The sequence below is a fragment of the Panthera tigris genome, chromosome A3, assembly GCF_018350195.1.
Source record: "Panthera tigris isolate Pti1 chromosome A3, P.tigris_Pti1_mat1.1, whole genome shotgun sequence".
NCBI classification, from domain to species: domain Eukaryota; kingdom Metazoa; phylum Chordata; class Mammalia; order Carnivora; family Felidae; genus Panthera; species Panthera tigris.
In genome coordinates, this window is record NC_056662.1 from 58,786,819 (window position 1) to 58,805,153 (window position 18,335).

Consider the following 18,335-nt stretch of genomic DNA (forward strand, 5'->3'; position numbering starts at 1 on the left):
CCCAGTATTGAGCCAGCAAACACTGGTACAGCTAGACCAGTGGTCCATGTACTAAAATATTTCTATGCTAATTGGTAAACAGCCACTGTCCTCAGCCCCTCAAACATCCCTCACCTCCCTGCTGCTCCCCCATGACTCCTTGAAAGTGATTAGAAACCCTGCCAGGAGCTGTGCTATCATATGGCTCTGACTCTATAACCACCCTGGTCTCAACATAGGAGTTTTTCCAGTGGTTGCCAAACCAAATCCACACTCCTTGGCGTCCTCAGGATCCATCTTAATCTGACCATAACCTAGCTTTCTGTTCTATTTTCCATTACTCCTACAGTGCATTCCTTGTATGTGACTTATGCTATCCCAACATCAGTTTTTTGCTTTTGCTTTTCTCTTCCTGCTCTGTCTGCTCAAATTCTTCTGGTCCCCAAGGCCTTGCTCATCTGCTACCACTTCCAAGAAGTTGCCTCTGCACCCTTCTGCCAGAAGTGATCTTTCCATCCTCACTGTTCTTTGTTGTCTATGTCTCTCTTCCTTTCTCTCTCTCCCTTTTCTATCTATCATCTATCTATCTATCATCTATCATCTATATCTACCCACACATATATGTATCTGTATATGCTTATGTATATTTTATGGACATATTATTTTATACATATAATTGAATATATTCTTACTTCAATCTTTATGGGCTAGTATTTTAAAGTTGTATCAACTTAAGATTATTTGGGAAGTAGGAACAAAAACCAACTCTGCTTGGACAGCTGGGGTCTCATGTCTCCCTTCTGACTACCACACAGCCTCATGGCTCTGAGTCCCATCCACCCCATCGACCAATGACTGGCTAGCTCCAGCCTTATATACCCCATTTGCCTACTTGGCAAAGGGAACTTCCTGTGTCCTTAACTTAAGCAGTGAGAGAATGGCATCCAACACATGCAAAATTCACAGCCTTTCCCTGCTGCACCTTATACTTAAATGTCTTGTCTTAAATTAAACCTCATGTGCTTTGGGTTGTAAGCTATACTGTGTCCTGGAGTGAAGTATTTTACTTAACAACTTCCTTTAAAAAAATAAGTACTGACTGTTCTAGCTTTCATGAACCAGTTAGCAGAAAGGACATTTTGTGTATAAGTCAATGCCATGTTGGAAGAAGAGTGGAAAAAAAAAATCAATGTCCTCTCGGGGGCTTCTGAGTGGACCAGAGCTTACATTTTGTATCCCAGATACCGAGCTGAGGTTTCTGGAGTTTGTTGAGTTTCAACACCCTCTTCTAGCATTCTCAGGGGCAGATGTGTCATGGGCTGTACTCCCTCTGTAGCACAGTAGTCGGTACTCAGCCTTGAATACTACTCACATGATTATTGGTTGTATGAAGGAGACCTGGAGCTCATTTTAAGAACTACAGAGTTCTTACTATGTGCCAGGGGTTATATTCTCATGGAATGCTCACTGAACAACCTCCTGAGGCACCTATTGCCCCGTTTTGTTGATGGGGGAACTGGCTCAGGGAGGCTAAGTGATATTCCCAGTGTATGCAGTCGACCAGAAGGTGTCAAGAGATGTACATGGCTTAGCCTCCCCCCACCATGTTCTGGTCCCCGATTGCCTCAGGGACAACTTCCCACCGTAGACTCCTCATTCCATTCTCCTCCTCGTGCCCCTGTGGTTGGGGGGTTTGGTAGCATCAGCCCACCTGATCCTCCCAGCCCATGAAGCTCCACACGGCATCTGTCCCCTTTGTCTCCAGGGAAGTTCATTTTCCTTTTAAGAGGAGCTGTGGTCCAGTCATGTCCCCTTCATGTCTGGTTCCATGGAGGTCACCACTAGGATCATTTGGCATCATAGAGGCTGTATACGTGCAGATTTGCTAACGTTAGGACTTTGGGAGAGGCATCCTGTGAACTTTTGGAAATTGTGTTGAAATCAAATGAATGAACTGAGAAATCCCTGAAGCAGCAATTAAATTCTGCATTTATTATTGAGCAAATGAAAAGCAAGTGGAGGATGCAGGTAGGGCAAAGGGGCCACTCAGGGCATTTCATGTCAAATATAAATGAGGTGTGGATGCCAGGGAGCATTCCATTACTGAACAGCACATCTGTGTAGACACACACAGTGGCATTGCTTGTTTGGGCATCTCCTCAAACCTTCCTCCTGACCTTTGTCACCCAATCCTGTCTGTCATATGTCTTAGCCACTTAAAACAGGACTTTTTTCTACCAGAGAAGTATCTGCAGTAAAGGAATCCTGTTAATATGTTAGTGAACTATTGTATTACCTTTCTTTAAGTAACATAAAATGTTAACGAGAGCTCTGGTATTCAGCTGTGCAGGTTGTGTACTGCACAACGTGGGGCCTGTAGTCACACAGACTACTGATCCACTTGAACTCAGGAAGCCCTTAGGGGGATGGTGCAGATGGTGGGGAGTGGATACCTTTTGCAAGAAGATTCAAAAGGGGTTGATATATTTTGCAGGAGGGGACAAGTATAGCTTGTGGCAGGGTCAAGAGCTTCAGAAGCAGGCCAACCTGGCCTCAGGTCCTACAGTCACCATATTACTACTTAGTTCCTAGCTCACATGGGCAGGTGACTTAACTTCTCTGAGTCTGTAAAAAGGAGGATAGAGAGGCTCTCTTCCTTTACTCTCTGTGCAGGGGCAGGCAGCGGTCCTTGGACGGGTTGTCAGGCTTCTGGCTTCCTGTATTCTTCCATTCCTCCTGGTCAGTGACCCAGCTAAAGATTTCCTACTGCCCAAATCCAAATGCAAAGGGCTTAAGGCAGTTGCATACAGATATATATGTACCATTTAACCATCTTTAAGTATACAGTTCACCATCAGCACCATCCATCTCCAGAACTTTTTCCATCTTCCCAAACTGAACAGCTCCTCATTCCTCCCTGCCCCTAGGCCCTGGCACCCTCCAGTCTACTTTCTGTCTCTATGAATCTGACAATTCTAGCTATCTCATATCTCACAGTATTCGTCCTTTTATGACTAGTTTATTTCACTTAATGTAACGTCTTCATGGTTCATCCAAGTTGCAGCACGTGTCAGAAATGCATTATTTTTTAGAGCTGAATAATATTCCAGTGTATGGATAGACCATATTGTATTTATCCATTCATCCATCGATGGACATGGGTTGCTTTCACCTTTTGGCTGTTGTGAATAATGCTACTATGAACACGGATGTACAAGTCTCTCTTTGTGAATTTGTTTTCACTTCTTTTGAGTATATACCCAGAAATGTAATTGCTGGATCATATGGCAATTCTATGGTTAGCATTTTGAGGAGCCTCCATACTGTTTTCCATTTTACATGCAGCGCACAAGGGCTCTAATTTCTCCACATCCTCATCAACATTTATTATTTTCCGTTTTTTTTAAATAGCTATCCTAGTGGGTGTTGCACACGCATTTTTAAAACTCATGCTGAACACCTTCTTTTAGTTTCCTTGAATTCTTTGTGGCAATCTCCTCAGATTGCTGTGGGCAGAAAGATGTGAGTTCCTCCATCTGCTCAGAAGTGATGGGACCAGAGGAGTCACTGCTGGTCCACCACTGAGGTGCACAGGTTACTCAGCCTGTGGTAAGGCAGGGGACAGGTGCTGGTGGAGAGGGGGAGCAGGGAGTCGGCTTGGACGTTTCTCCTGAGTAAGGCATCAAGAAGAGCTCTGAGAAGGGCCTGGCTTCTGGCTCTGATCCCAGAAGACAGTGGTTTCATCTGGGGATGTGTGGTTTGTTTGTGTGTTTTTTTTTTCAAAGTTTATTTTATTCATTTTGACAGGGTTAGGGGGAGGAGCAGAGAGTGAGGGAGAGAGAGAATCCCAAACAGGCTCAGCACGGTCAGTATGGAGCCCGATGCAGGGCTCGAACTCAGAAACCAGGAGATCATGACCTGAACCGAAATCAAGAGTCAGATACTTAACTGACTGAGCCACCCAGGAACCTGAGGGATGTGTGTTTAATATCCCCATAACAGCAACAAATGTTTTCTTTTTCTTCTTTCTTTTTGTTTTTTGTTTTTGTTTGTTTTGTTTTTGATGTAGGCACAGTTTTGATCCCCTGATCTCAAAAAACAAGATTGCTCTTTCATCTGAAGCAATCATGGGCAACCTAGTTCTGGGCATTTTCCTTCCCAACTGTCTCCTTCCTTTGCCTCTCCCTCCCCTTCCTTTTTTTCATAAAATGGAATCTGAAGCCTCACCAGAAAGAAAGAAAGGGCAAAAAGCAGCCTGTATTCAGCTCAGAGAATCCTCAGTGCACTGTGACTAAGGAATCAATGACCTAGAACATCAGAGTTTTGTGTGGGCTGCAGGGAAGACAGGGGTTCCCGGCCCTGGGAAGAGGTGTTGTTGGGTGAACTGCGGCTCAGGCTTTGTTCTGGGCTCTAAGCACAGCAGCCCCCAGCTGGTACCTGAGGTTGGGACACTCACTGTTGGGACAGGACTACTTTGCCACCAGATGTCAGTTACCTTCTATCCATTTGGAGCTACCAGCTGGAGAGTTTTTCCACTTGGAACCCCACTATCACACCCTCCTGTCTCTGTCCCCAGATTTGCCCCACAACCCTCTCTCTGAGCCATCACCCTCCCCAGGCCCTGTGGGGTAAAGAACAGGGAAATTTTGCACACTTTCTTTTCAATACAACTGAAATGTAGACTCATGCAAGGATCTAGAGGAGCAGAGCAGCTGCCACTGGCCATCGTGGCCACATCCCTGCCGAGAACCCAGAACACCCTCCTGTTCTCTGGGCACTGGGTACTGGGTGGATGGTGGAGGTGGGGTGTGAACCTTCCTCACCTGGCCCGTCATCACAGCCGGCGTCTCTCTTCTGACTGATGTCCCATGAAGCAATTAGTAACTATCACACCTGGACTCTCAACCTATGATAGTTGCAAAGATCGATCAAAGCAATCTGCAGTGTGCTGTAGTCATAGAAAGAGAAGAAAAGGCCAATTAAAAAAAAAATAAAGTTTGACTTAAATCCCGACACACACCCCACAACTGCCTGCACCTCTTACTCCCTCACAGTCGGATCAAGGAGGAGGTTGCAGTAATGGCTGGAAAATAAGAGTTATCCAGACCCTTCATGTGTGGGGCCTTGGCTTCCCTCTAGGGCTTCCGGAAGAAAAAAGTACTGCTTCCATCTGAGTGCCTGAACCAAAGGAGCGGGCCCCTGTGAGGGTGTGGGAGCCGTGCCCGGGCTCTTGAGCAGAATTTATGTCCTTCATCTGCAATTAGCCCATTGCTACTTCTGAGAACATGAATAGTTCACTCTGCTGTTAATGGGAATGCTGTTCTCACCCCAAGGGGAGGAAAAATGCCCAGAAACATGTTTAATGGATTTTTTTTGATACTTAAAAACATTGCAGTGATTTTCTGCTTCCTTCCAAAGGACATGTTGATAACTTTTCCATATGGTAATTTTCTGTTATGATTGTTAGTGGTTTGGCAATTTTTAATATTAAAATTCCTAATGGTAAGCAGAATTTCATCCAGTTTTCAATCCATAAGACCAGTTTAAGTTTTCAGAGAGGAAGTCATTATTTCCTTTTTCTTCCTTCATATTGAAAAGACATGTCTCTTTCCCCACCCCCACGGTTTGCCTCATCTTTTGTACATGGCTTCGGGTTCACGAGGAACGTAGGGAATGGGTGCAAAGGCGCCCTAATGAGCATGTCGTTCTCGTGGTTCAGACACGCCAGCACTGAGTTTCCCCAAGTTACCTTTTCCAATTCCAATAACATTCTGTGCGTCAGCGTTGCCAGGGTAGACGCAGCCAGGCCCGGGATAGAAACCCTGTTTTCCATGCAGAGATGACTCTCATGCAAACAGGCTCTCTTCCCTGCCCGACAACAGGCTGTCTCACACAACTTAAAAATTCAAAATGTCTTTTCCTAAAAATATCGGAGAAGAATCTTACCAAAAATTATTTAATATCACTTGTTTTTTCCCCCCCCACTGTGGGTGGTATTCACAGAAGTTATATTTATGAACCTAATAGAAATCATGTAGATGATCCTAAGAATGGTATTAGCTCTGGAAATAACCCAAATGCGGATGATGTTTGACACAAGAGCGTGAAATGATTTGCCACCTCCTCCCCATTAGAACTGTGAGTTTTCGTTCGTAAAAGGCAGTGAATGTATGCGTGTCAAGCCTGAATGACTACCTGAAGTAAGAGGTAAATGAAAACCAGCCTTTTCAGATGCCATTTTTGTGCAACCCTTCCCTTTGTTGATCTTTTTCTTTCCTACCTGCCTCTGTCAATTAAACTATGGAGGGCTTGAGGGCTGAGGCAAAATGATGCTTTTTTTTTTCTGAAGGCTTGGTTATATTTATTTACACTGGGCACTGGACATATCAGAATGTATCAACCTGCTGATGCCAGGTTATGAGAAAACTGCTTCACAGAAACATTCCTAGGATATCTCTCTAAGCAAGAGCTTCCCTGGCACACTGAAGGGTGTGTTTTTCTCTCAGGGAATGGCAAAATGTAACTGACTGTGTTGGTCCAGGCTCTCAGTTGTAGACAACAGAATCTACTCTGTCTGAGCAGAATGATATTTCCATAGGGATGTAGCTTGCCTTCAGAATTCAGGGACAGACGAAGAAAGGCTATATAATAATCTCATGAGAACAATGTCCAAAATCATCCCACAGAGTCAGGCTGCTGAGGACGCTGATGCCTTTCCCCTGACCAGGAAGATGCCACCTCAGTTAGGGTCATGGCACCTGGGCCTCGTGTGGCACTTTGCAGGTAGGCATACCCTCTCCCTGGGTAACTCCATTCAGAATCAGAGTCGTCCGTATCTCCATCTGATATGTAGGTACCAAGTCTCACCCTGAAGCCGAGCTGCCAAGAAGTGTGGGACATGTCAACTGTGGTTTTCCAGCTCCTTCCCTGTGGGAAGACGCATCAGAATAGGGAGGACTGGAGGTTGAGGAAGTCAACCCATAATAACTACCACATGTGAAACAGACCAGCACACCATGGGGAGGGTGGGTGGGAAAGGGGGATGAGCCAAATGAAACAACTTTCCGCTGTTTGGCAGCACACAGACCCTGGTTTAGAGAGCTCAGTATGAACTGGTTGGTGGAGAAGGCGGGATCAGCCAGTGGTCATGGCATCCTGAAGGCATCTAGCTAGCACAGCGTCTACCTAGCCACCCAGCATCCCTCATGAGCAGTGCTGGATGGAGGTCAGAGGACAGCCTTGCCCGTAGGGTCTTCTGTCTGGAGAGGGCTCTTCTCCCCCTCTCAAGGGATCCAGAGGTTTCTGGAGTGCCTTTCTTTTCATCTTCTCCTCCTCCCCTGTTCCCAGGTCTTCTTCTGGGTGGTCTTGGCCCTGGGGAGGTAGCAGCTACTTCTATTCAAAGCTAGAGGCTCGTCTGAACCGCCTCAAGGTCTGAAGTAGGATGTAAAGACCATCTTGTTTGTTTCCATGTGGAGCTTGAGAGAGCCATCTTGTGATGGCGTAGCTATTTCTTTTGTAGTTTCTTTACTTACCTTATTTGGCTTTCATAACAATCACCATGTTTTAAAAAAATCATCAGGTTTGAAGATAATTATAGATATGTTGAAAGAGGAAAGTGATAGTGATGATTTATTTTTACTATGCTTCTGCATCTGTGATACATATATAACCATCCTGTGAGCTAGGTCTAATTACCATCAGTGTGTAGACGGACAGTCATAGATTTATAGATGGAATTTACAGGTGGAAACTGAAGTTCAGAGAGGTATAGTGACTTGTTTAAAGTAACACAGGAGCTTAGATCCCAACTTTGGTCTTGTGACTCGAGTAGGAGGTTCTATTCCCACATATTGTATTCTCTTGGCATAAAGATGAACAAGAGTGGATGCAGGTGGGAGGTTTGATACTGAGGTAAGGGATGTGTGTGTGTGTGTGTGTGTGTGTGTGTGTGTCTGTGTGTGTCTGTCTGTGTGAAGGGATCATGCAGATTTTATTAATTTTTACATGAACATATATGTGTTAATTCAACTACAGTGCATGTCTGGTAGGATGTTGCAGTTTTCAATTGAGATCTTACAAATCCGCATCATTATCCCATTGTTCTTCCTTAACAAAGCCAGGGTAGCTGGAAGAATCAGGCCAGGATTGCACACATGCTTTTTATTTGCCACATGGGGCCAATTGGCGAGATGCCTGTAGAGAGTTGATGCTCCAGGGAACTAGAAAACACTGATTGGTCCACGACGAGGTCAGACACTACAAAGCATCTGTCTGGAAGAATGAATATCCCCTGACATTGCCTCCACCAGCCCTCACCCTGGGCTGGCATTTCTGTCTGTCTCTTCATGGAATGGGTGGATAAAATGAAGAAGGTGATGGTGTGGCTTGCCCAAGGTCCTTTAGTGAGCAGGTGGCCCCTGGTGGACCTACATCCCATGTTGCTGTCCTCAGATGGCCAGACTTCAGCCAGGGGCCAAGGTTCCTGAGAAGGGCCAGGTCCTGAGCAGAGGGGCCAAGGGCAGCAAGAGAATATCCAGTTGGCAGGCATGGTGAGAGGCTGTGCAGTGGGAGTTCAGAAAGTTGATCCTTGAGCAAAATTCATTCATTTGTGCAGTAGCATCTTGTGTATTGAGTGCCAGCAACACGCAGAACACAGCACTGGCCCCTGCACCAAGCCCATTGCAAACTATTCCTGCCTTTAAGGAGCTTCTACTAATTAACGGATGGGCAACAACGATGATAACAGCTCACAACTAACCCTTGTATATCCTCCCACACCTACAAGGCACTTTTCACCTGCAGTGCCTGGTTTTGCCTGCACAGTTTCTGGAGGCACAAAGAGCAAGTCGATGATCATTTTCTAGTGAGAATGTCTAAAGCTCAGAGTAGTTAGACTCAAGCTCATTTTTTCTGCTCTGCATCCCAGCACTCTTTATTTCAATAATGATGGTTTCAGGCCAGAAGTAGATTGTATTAATGGGAGGGAGAGAAAAAACAGTGCAAACAGTGTGAGATGCAGAGTCTTCTCCCCTACAATTACCAGGAGTTCACTGTTCCTCAGTCATCAGCCTGACATAGCACACAGCACCCCTTCCCGGCCCACTTCCTGCATGGCCTGCTGCACTCCTACATCCCTGCGCCCAGCGGCACCAGCTTCTCTGTGCCAACCTCCCCACCCCCGACCCTTCTGCAAGGATTCTCCCCTGGCTTCCACTCCACCCTGGTTCTCTGTGGACTTGTGACAAAGCCACTGCATTGTGCCATGGGAGTGAGGGACAATACAACCACAGGCTCTGAGAGCACCAGGGGGAAGCAGGTCGAAAGGAAGGGCCACCTTAAGGCCCCATGCCCTGTGCAAAATGCCACTTTCCTGGCCCTGGGGCATGGTTCCCGCCCCCTGATGGCAGTCAAAAGGAGGGTAAATCTCTCCCCACTGCCAAGAAGAGGCAGCACAAGCTTGAGATCACCATTCTCATCTATGTTTTAGGTATCTAGGGAATGATGCAAGCTGATGAATCCCTGCTTCTCCAGAATACAAGGCCAACTTGGACAACTGTCAGGAAAATGGTAGGTACTGTGCTGAGTCTGGAAAATCAGGCAGGATTTGGAGAGCTGGGGCAAGGTGTGGTCAAGTATTTGAGAACTCTTTGTACTGTACATTAGGTTAGTTTACTACTTAATAATTAGTTTCCTAGAGCTGTTATAATAAGTTGCCACAAACTGGGGTGTCCTAAAGCCACAGAAATCTATTCTCTCAAAGTTCTGGAAGCCCAAGGTCCAATCAAGGTGTCAGCAATGCTCCCTCTGATGGCTCTGGCAGAGAATCCCCCCCACCCTTGATTCTTCCAGCTTCTGGTGGCAGCCAGCAATCACTGGAACTCTTTTGTTTGTAGAAGCATCAGTCCAATTTCTGCCTCTGCTGTCGTCTGGCATTCCCCCCAGTGTGTCTGTGTCCAAATAACTCTCTTCTCTTATAAAGACACCAGTTGCTGGATTAGGCCCATCCTAATCCAGCATGACCTCATTTTAACTTGATTACAACTGCAAAGACCCTCCTTCCAAATAAGACCTCCTTCCTTCACATTCACAGGTACTGGGGGTTAGGGCTTCCACATATCTTTTTAGGGAAGGCCATCCAGCCCACAACAAAATAGCAGGAAGATTTTTAAAAAATGTTTATTTATTTTTGAGAGAGAGAGAGACAGAGACCACAGGAGAGAGGTGAAGAGAGAGGGAGACACAGAATCTAAAGCAGTCTCCAGGCTCTGAGCTGTTAGCAAAGAGCCTGACACGGGGCTCGAACTCACAGACCATGAGATCATGACCTGAGCTGAAGTCGGACGCTTAACTGATTGAGCCACCCAAGTGCCCCATGGAAAATTTTATTAGTACTCAAGCACAGTGAAGAGAGCAAAGGGGGGGGGGTGTCAAATGTTGGAAATCATACCAAAAATTTTAGTGAATAAAAGGATACAAGTATTAGCATACTCAAGAAAAAGAAAAAATACACAGGAGGTTTATTTTAAGTTCAGGTATAGGTGAAGAAAAGATAACTTAAAAATTAGTAAATTATCTTTTATGACTTTTTATAGTTATCTAAAGCATGTCTAATGAAACTTTACATCTGTGGCAATATGATTATTGATTCAGGCAGGTAAACATAGGCTCACAAAAAAACAATTTGCTAGTGAGACAGTCCTTATCACTTGACGTCGAATGGAGAGTGTTATGCTAAGTGAAATAAGTCATACAGAGAAAGACAGATACCATATGTTTTCACTCTTATGTGGATCCTGAGAAACTTACCAGAAGACCATGGGGGAAGGAAAGGAAAAAATAAGGTTAGAGAGGGAGGGAGCCAAAACATAAGAGACTCTTAAAAGCTGAGAACAAACTGGAGGGGGGGGTGGGAGGGAGGGGGGGTGGGTGATAGGTATTGAGGAGGGCACCTTTTGGGATGAGCACTGGGTGTTGTATGGAAACCAATCTGACAATAAATTTCATATTTAAAAAAATACAACAGAGGAAAATCTGTCACTTACAATGGTGACTACAGCATTTAATCTGATTTGAAGTCTTCTGTTTCAAACTACTTTACTTGGCTAAACAAAGCTCTCTAATTCAGTAGGTTGTATAGCCAGCTTCCTTAAAAATAGGATAAAGAAATTTAAGAGCATAGCATCCAAATAAATAAGGTGCTTTTTGGTTTAAGTGACTTATCTCATAATTTCCTTTTAATTTCCTTCTTCAGCGGAAACTCATATTTCTGACTTCAGATTTTCCTTTTTTGAAAGGGGGAGCCTAAATTATTTTGTTTGCACATGTGGACAGCATTCCTTTTAGAAGAAAAGAATAATCAAAGATGAGGAGGTGTATTCTGAAAACAGTGGCTGGATGCCGCAGGACTTGGTGGCTGACTAGTTGTGAGGATCAGGAGGGGGACCAAAGGGAGCTCCTCCCAGGTTTCACAGAACGTGTAGATGTTGGGTGAATGAATGAACAGTAATGGAGACAATGTAGGAACCTTACTAGAAATGAAGGTGACAGGAGAAACTGAGTGGAGAAGAAACGGGGTGTAAGATGTGAACTTCATTTTGGAGATACTCATCTTCTGCCTCTAGAAAGATGGCTCCAGGAGGGAGAAAAGAAAAACTGGGGCTTAGCAGTGAGGTTAGAATGGAACACCAGTTTAGGAGACATTCACATGGAAATAATTGTTGAAATAAGGGGATCTGGTGAAATTTCTAGTGGAGACTCTACACAGAGAAAAGAGGTGGGCTTAGTATAGAACAAAACATGGAAACTGTGCACATTTAGGGGATGGCAGAGAAAGGAGGCCTGGAGGAGAAGAACAAGGTGGGGCAGTGTGAAGGTCAGTGTCGGTCAGGACCGAGCTTGGGGATAGACCCAGCTACAGAGATGGCAGGGAGGACAGGGACGGCAGAGCAGAAGATTCCCAATATCCTGCAGTTGTAAAAGAGCAGAGTTAGAGGAGTTGTTGCTACCCCAGGCATAGCTGCTGCTGAGAGGTGTGAACCAGATGTCTTGGGATGATATGGGGAGGTCTCATGCTGGAAAATGGTGAAAGAAATGCATGTTGTCAGTCTTGGGAGAAATTTGAGTCTCATGGCTTTAAGAACCTGGGCTCTAGAGTCAGATATATGTTGCCAAACCTGTTCTGCTATGTTTGTGACCTTGGGTAATTTACTTAAGGAAACTGATACTTAGTTTCCACATTGGCAATGTGGTCATAAAATATGAACTGGCATTGATCATGACAATGTGTGTAAAGAGCCTATTCCAATATCAAGGGCATAGTAGATGCTCAATGTTAGCTATTAGGAATAGCAGCAGCAATAGCATTGCATGGCTGGGAAGGTAAGAACTCAGGCTTGGAGGTTGTACCAGTCAGGTTAGACAATGATATGCTGCAGTAACAAACAACCCTAAACCTCAGGGCCTTACAATAACAAAGGTCTATTTTTCATCCAAGTGGCATGCCATCATGTGTTGGTGGTGGCTCTACCATGTCATTTTCACTTGGAGACCCAAGCAGAGGAAAAAGCGCACATGGCAAAGAGCTCACATTTCACTGGCCACTCTCACACAGCAGGGCCCAAGTTCAATAGAGCAGGGAAGTATAATCTTCTCCCAGGTAGGGACACTTAATGTTGGTAAACAGTAATTCAATTGACTGCAGTGGAGCTAGTCAGTGGAACTATGGCATAAACGAGGAGGTTGGCCATCTGTGTAAATCAGTAATTCAGTTTCAAAGCCTGGCACATAGAATCAAAGCAGGGTGAGGAGGGTTGTTCCTGAGCCTGGGATGGGTTAAGCACAGCATGGGACAGGCATGGGGAGATGTGGACAGTTCTCTTCAGGAATAAAGAAAACCATAATGAAGAAACCAATAATACCAAAACAGGAAGAGAGAGTTGCTAAAAGTTACACAATAACCTGACCTAAACCATGGCAGGCCCAACAATGTGTACACATTCACAGACAGGTGAGCACTGTGTTCCCCCGCAGGCCAGGTTCCAGGTGGAAGAGAACCATGGAAAGAAGTGAGGCTCAGACACCTGCTTCTGTTCTCAGACTCATCCTTGTGTCCTTAGGGAAGTTCCATTCTTTGCTGGCCTGCCTCAAGTCAATACGTTCACATTTTCTACCATAGAGTAATGAGTGAAAAAGAAAGAAATGGAATGAGCGAGACAACATCAACATAAAACACAGGCACACAAAACATAAAAAACATGCCTGGCCTTCAGGTGCCCCTGCAAACAAAGTGCACTTATTTTTTTATAAAGATTTTATTTTTTACTGATTCGAAGGGGTACATGCACCCTGATATTTATAGCAGCATTATCAAAAATAACAAAATTATAAAAAGAGTCCAAATATCCATTGACTGATGAATGGATAAAGAAGATGTGGTATATATATATGTATGTGTGTATATATATATATGTATGTATATATATGTATATATACACACACACATACATACACACACACACATATACATATGTACAATGGAGTACTACTCAGTGATCATAAAGAATGAAATCTTGTCATTTGCAATGATGTGGGTGGAGCTAGAGTGTGTTATGCTAAGCAAAATAAGTCAGTCAGAGAAAGACAAATACCACATGATTTCACTCATATGTGGAATTTAAGAAACAAAACAGATGAACGTAGGGGAAGGGAAAAAAGAGAAGGAAGTAAACTATAATAGAATCTTAATTATAGAGAACAAACTGAGGGTTGATGGAGGGGAGTTGGGTGGGGAATGGGCTAAATGGGGGATGGGCATTAAGGAAGGCAGTTGTTGGGATGAGCAGTGGGTGTTATATATAAGTGGTGAATCACTAAATTCTACTCCTGAACCAACATTAACATTAACATGTTAGTTAACTAACTAGAATTTTTTTTAATTTGAAAAAAACCATTATTTTTAAGTAATCTCTACACCCAACATGGGGCTTGTCACATGTGCCACTGCCTGAACAAGGCAGGTGCTCCACAAAGTGCACACATTTTAAATAGAATGGTCATATAAAGAGGAAGCAAAGGATAGCAGTAGAAAAATGATAAAAGAGAATTAATAAAATAAACAAGAGTGGCACCTGACTCAGGCCAGTGGTGACAATGCTCCATGAGCTGAGGAGTAGAATTAACTCAACCCTTTGCACCCGAACTCTAAAAATGAATGTATGGATGAATGAATGAATGAATGAATGAATGAATGAATGAAAATCTTTGTCTCCTACTCATGTCTTCCAAAGTATTTTGTTTCACCAAAAAGATCTTGTTAGAGCTTCAAAAACTTGTTGGGCTACTTTTTGCTTTATTTTGTGACTAGGCTGTGCATAGCTCTCATCCATAGTGTGTGCTTAGATGTTCTCAGGCATTCTCTGTGGGGACTGGACAGAATCTGGAGCAAGGACCCCCTCTAGGTATAGTTCTGGGCCCATCTGACAGTCACTGAGCTCTCCAGTATAACTTCCTGTGATGATGGAAATGTTCTCCAATCTGTGCTGTTCAATATGGTGACTACTGAAAACTTGAAATGTGGCGAGGGCGATTTAGGAACTGAATTTTAAATTTTATTTAAATTTAAATGCAAATAGCCATGTGGCTGCCATTTGGATCAGCAGAGGCTAGATTCTAGGTCCCAGAGTGGATGTGCCATGCAGTACCTACCTTTGGGATGGGGCTGGAACCCTACAAACAGTCTGGGCTGGCTGTTGTTATGTTACACAGCCCACAGCAAGTCCTGGATCCTTCTTAGGAATAGAAGATATTTAATTATGTGGCATGGGCTCACTGCAGGGAGGTAGTAGAGTGTAGGGCATCCTTTTTAACCAAGTTCTACAAGAGAATTAAGCCCTACAAAGCATAAGGGGAGTGCCTACTCCTTCAGTGTTCTCAAGAATAACACTTATCTAGGACCATTCTAGATGCATGGGGAGAAGGGAATTATTTATGTTCAATGGATGTCCCAGGACCTTAGGGCTTACTTTTCTTCTGGAAGTGGGATTTAAAAAAACTCGTCTAAAGTGGGGCTCTAAAGGTAAAAATAATGAAGTAGACATTCCTCCCAAGGACATTTTTCTTGGACCTACAAAAATTCACAAGTATCAGAATGCAATGAGCCTATGGTATGTCCAAGGTCTTGCCTGATGATTCTCTGGTATATAAGCAACAGCCTTGGTTTTGTCATTGAAGGGAGAAGTTCTAGGCAACTTCCAAGCTGTGACCAACTGCATTTTCTTCTCCATCATCATCACCATCACCCCTCTCCACCACTGCCTCCAAAACACCAAAAAGGATCTGACTTCCTGGACAATTGTGCAAGGCACCACATATGTGGATAAGAACAAACATAACCTTTTAAGAGCTTACAAGTACAGACAGATACACAGAATGTATATCATGCTTGGCACATAAAACCCATTCCCAAGAACTTAGGTATAAATCAACTTGCATCTTTAATACAAGAAATAGCTTACATTTCTAATAGAATACAGAAAAGCATAAGAAAGAAGTGTATATATATACAGTGTGTATATATTTATACATGTATATAATATATATACACACACATATATACACATAAACGCACATAATATATGTATTTATACATGCATGAGATTAAAACAACATAGATATAGAAAGTCATTAAGGTACAAATGGAAAGTGAAAGTGTCTTTTCCTTCTTCAAATCTCTCTTCAAAAAGGTAACTTGCATAAACTTTTCTTGATTCCTTCCATAAGTTACAAAACCATCTCTATGTAGAACTGTTCATGTCATGCATACACACTCGTGCACATGCATAATTCAGAGAAGGATCAGAATACACTGACATAAAGATTGTTTTTTTCACAAAACATGCATGGAGATTTTTACTCTCAGAATGTGCAGGCATACCACCTTCTTTGTCCTGGCTGCATAGTATTCCATTGTGTGGACTTGTGGGTTGAATTATGTTCCACCTCAAAAATATGTTGGAGTCCTAACCCCTAACACTTATTGTGATCTTATTTGGAGACAAGATCTTTATGGAGATAATGAAGTGAAAATGAGGTCATTGGGTTAAAAAAATGACTATTGTCTTGGTAAAAGGGAGAAATTTGAACACAGAGACAGACACATATGGAGGAAGGATGTTAGGAAGAGGTACAGGGAGAAGACCACCATTTACAAACCAAGAACAGAGGTCTGGAAGAGTTCTTTCCCTCATGGCTCTAGGAAAGAAACTGGCAATACCTTCATCTTGAACTTCTAGCCTCCAAAACTGTGAGACAATAAATTTCTATTATTTAAGAATACCTAGTCTATGGTATTTTGATGTTTTTTTAATTTTAATTTTTTTTATTTTTGAGAGACAGAGACAGAGTGAGAGAAGGGGAGGTGGAGAGACAGAGGGAGACACAGAATCCGAAGCAGGCTCTAGGCTCTGAATTATCAGCACAGAGCCCGATGCAGGGCTCAAACTCATGAACCGTGAGATCATGACCTGAGCTGAAGTCAGATGCTTAACCGACGGAGCCACCCAGGCGCCCCAATATATCAAACTTTCTTAAAGGAGCCCACCGGTAAAGAAGATGCTGATCTAGGTAGACCGAGTGCAGTTACAGAGATCTCATACCTCACAGTGAGGTCATGAATGAAAGAGAGTCACTTGACATTCTTAGGACTCTTTTGGTTGCAAGTGACAGAAGTCCCACTTGAACTAGCCTAGTAGCAAAGGAAATTAATTTTGAGGGTATTCTGGTGTCTTGCAGGATTTAAGGATAGCTGGGTTTCAAAAAAAATTGAGACCAGGGACCCAGATACCAACAGAGTCCTCTCCTTCTGACTTGCGTCCTCCTCCTCTCCACAAATTTTATCAGTTCTCCCTGTCTTCTTGAGATGAGTTTCCCTGTTTATGTGGCTCACAAGACAGAATGCCTGGCTTTGAAAGGTCTCTGATGGGCTCATCCTAGGTCAGGTCAGGTTGTCAGGCCAGAACCTAGCATCTCCCAAGGGCACAGTCACCATGTACTAATCTAACTGCAACCTCGGGAATCATTTGGATGTAGGGAGTGGCTTGGTGGGTGGGGGACTGTTGCTGTTAGAAGGATGTTCCCAGAAGACAGCTGCCTGGGGTCTCCTAATTATTTTGATGGAAGATTCCTGGAAGAGATGGAATTTCACTGATGTCACCATTTGTAGAAAACCCAAGGCTTTGTAATGCCCACCCCAAGGACCCCAGGCTCTGGGCCACAGAGAAGACCCCCTACCCAAGCAGAGGTGCTTTTGACAGTTTGGAGCCCACCAAGCACACCCCTCCCTGGATCTCTGCAACTGTGCGATCCTTCTAGGCAGAAGCAGAGAGCAGCATAAATGATTATCAAAACAAGGCCGGGCTCTGCCTGCAGGAAAATCCGGGCTGTGGCAGCAGCTCAGTGCCCGCCAAGCGAAATACCAGTTAGGAGATATCGCTGGCATGCAATTTAAAGAATAACTCGACTAGCACTTGAGGTTATTTAGAAAAATACCTTCGGTCACGTGCTTTGCAGAATGCTATGTACTTGAAATGAATCATCCGTACCCAGCCCAGAGCAGATTTAATTACAATCCCCTCCCGTGTTGCTTCTTTTAAAACTTGACCTTCTTTTCTGGTTGCTATTCAAATTCAGCAAAATATCAACTTGATTCTTTTTTTTTTTTTTTTTTTTTTGAAGCCGAGGAGGAATCTTTCTATAGCTGAACAGTTCCAGATAGGAAGAAGGGACCAAGCTCACAGGCAGGAGCCTTGCAATATAGTGATGACAGCAGATTACCTTTCATTACCAAGAAAATGTCATTTACCTGTGAGGGCCATAAAATAATTTGTCCTAATGACTATACACAGCTTGTAAGCAAAAACCAACATCAAGATGACACAAACAGATGGTTTCTGAGTGACTTGACAAGATTATGCCAGCTGAACACACTAGACCTCTGTATTTCTAAAGGGGTGTGTGTCACTACTCATACTCAACCCTGGGTTTCTGTGGATGTGATTAACCCACGGGCGGTGCATGTGATTTAATAGAGTGGCCTTTATCATGAGGCCAGTAGACAGGAAAGAGAAAGGATAAAAGGCCCTGGAGAAAGAACTCAGGCAGGTTCATAAACCCTTCAGAGCCTCAGTTTCCTCCTCTGTAAAGAAGCTTCGATAATTCTCCTATCACAAGGTTTTGTGCAATGCAGAGAAAACAGATATAAAGTGACTGGCACATGATGGAAGGCTTAGTGACACTGGCTATTACTGTTCTTCTTCAGCCCATTTTTCAGTGTCTGGTAGTCACACTGTTTGCACCTCTGA

The 18,335-nt window shown here is 43.8% G+C and overlaps 1 protein-coding gene across 1 annotated transcript in view; it reads right to left on the bottom strand.

The window, feature by feature from the left end:
* Positions 1 to 18,335, bottom strand: part of NPAS2 (neuronal PAS domain protein 2) — a 194,063-nt gene that overhangs the window by 169,829 nt on the left and 5,899 nt on the right. The window contains exon 3 of the mRNA XM_042981167.1: positions 4,803 to 4,927. The gene's annotated coding sequence lies outside the window, so the exon portion shown is untranslated. The remainder of the gene's footprint in view (positions 1 to 4,802; positions 4,928 to 18,335) is intronic.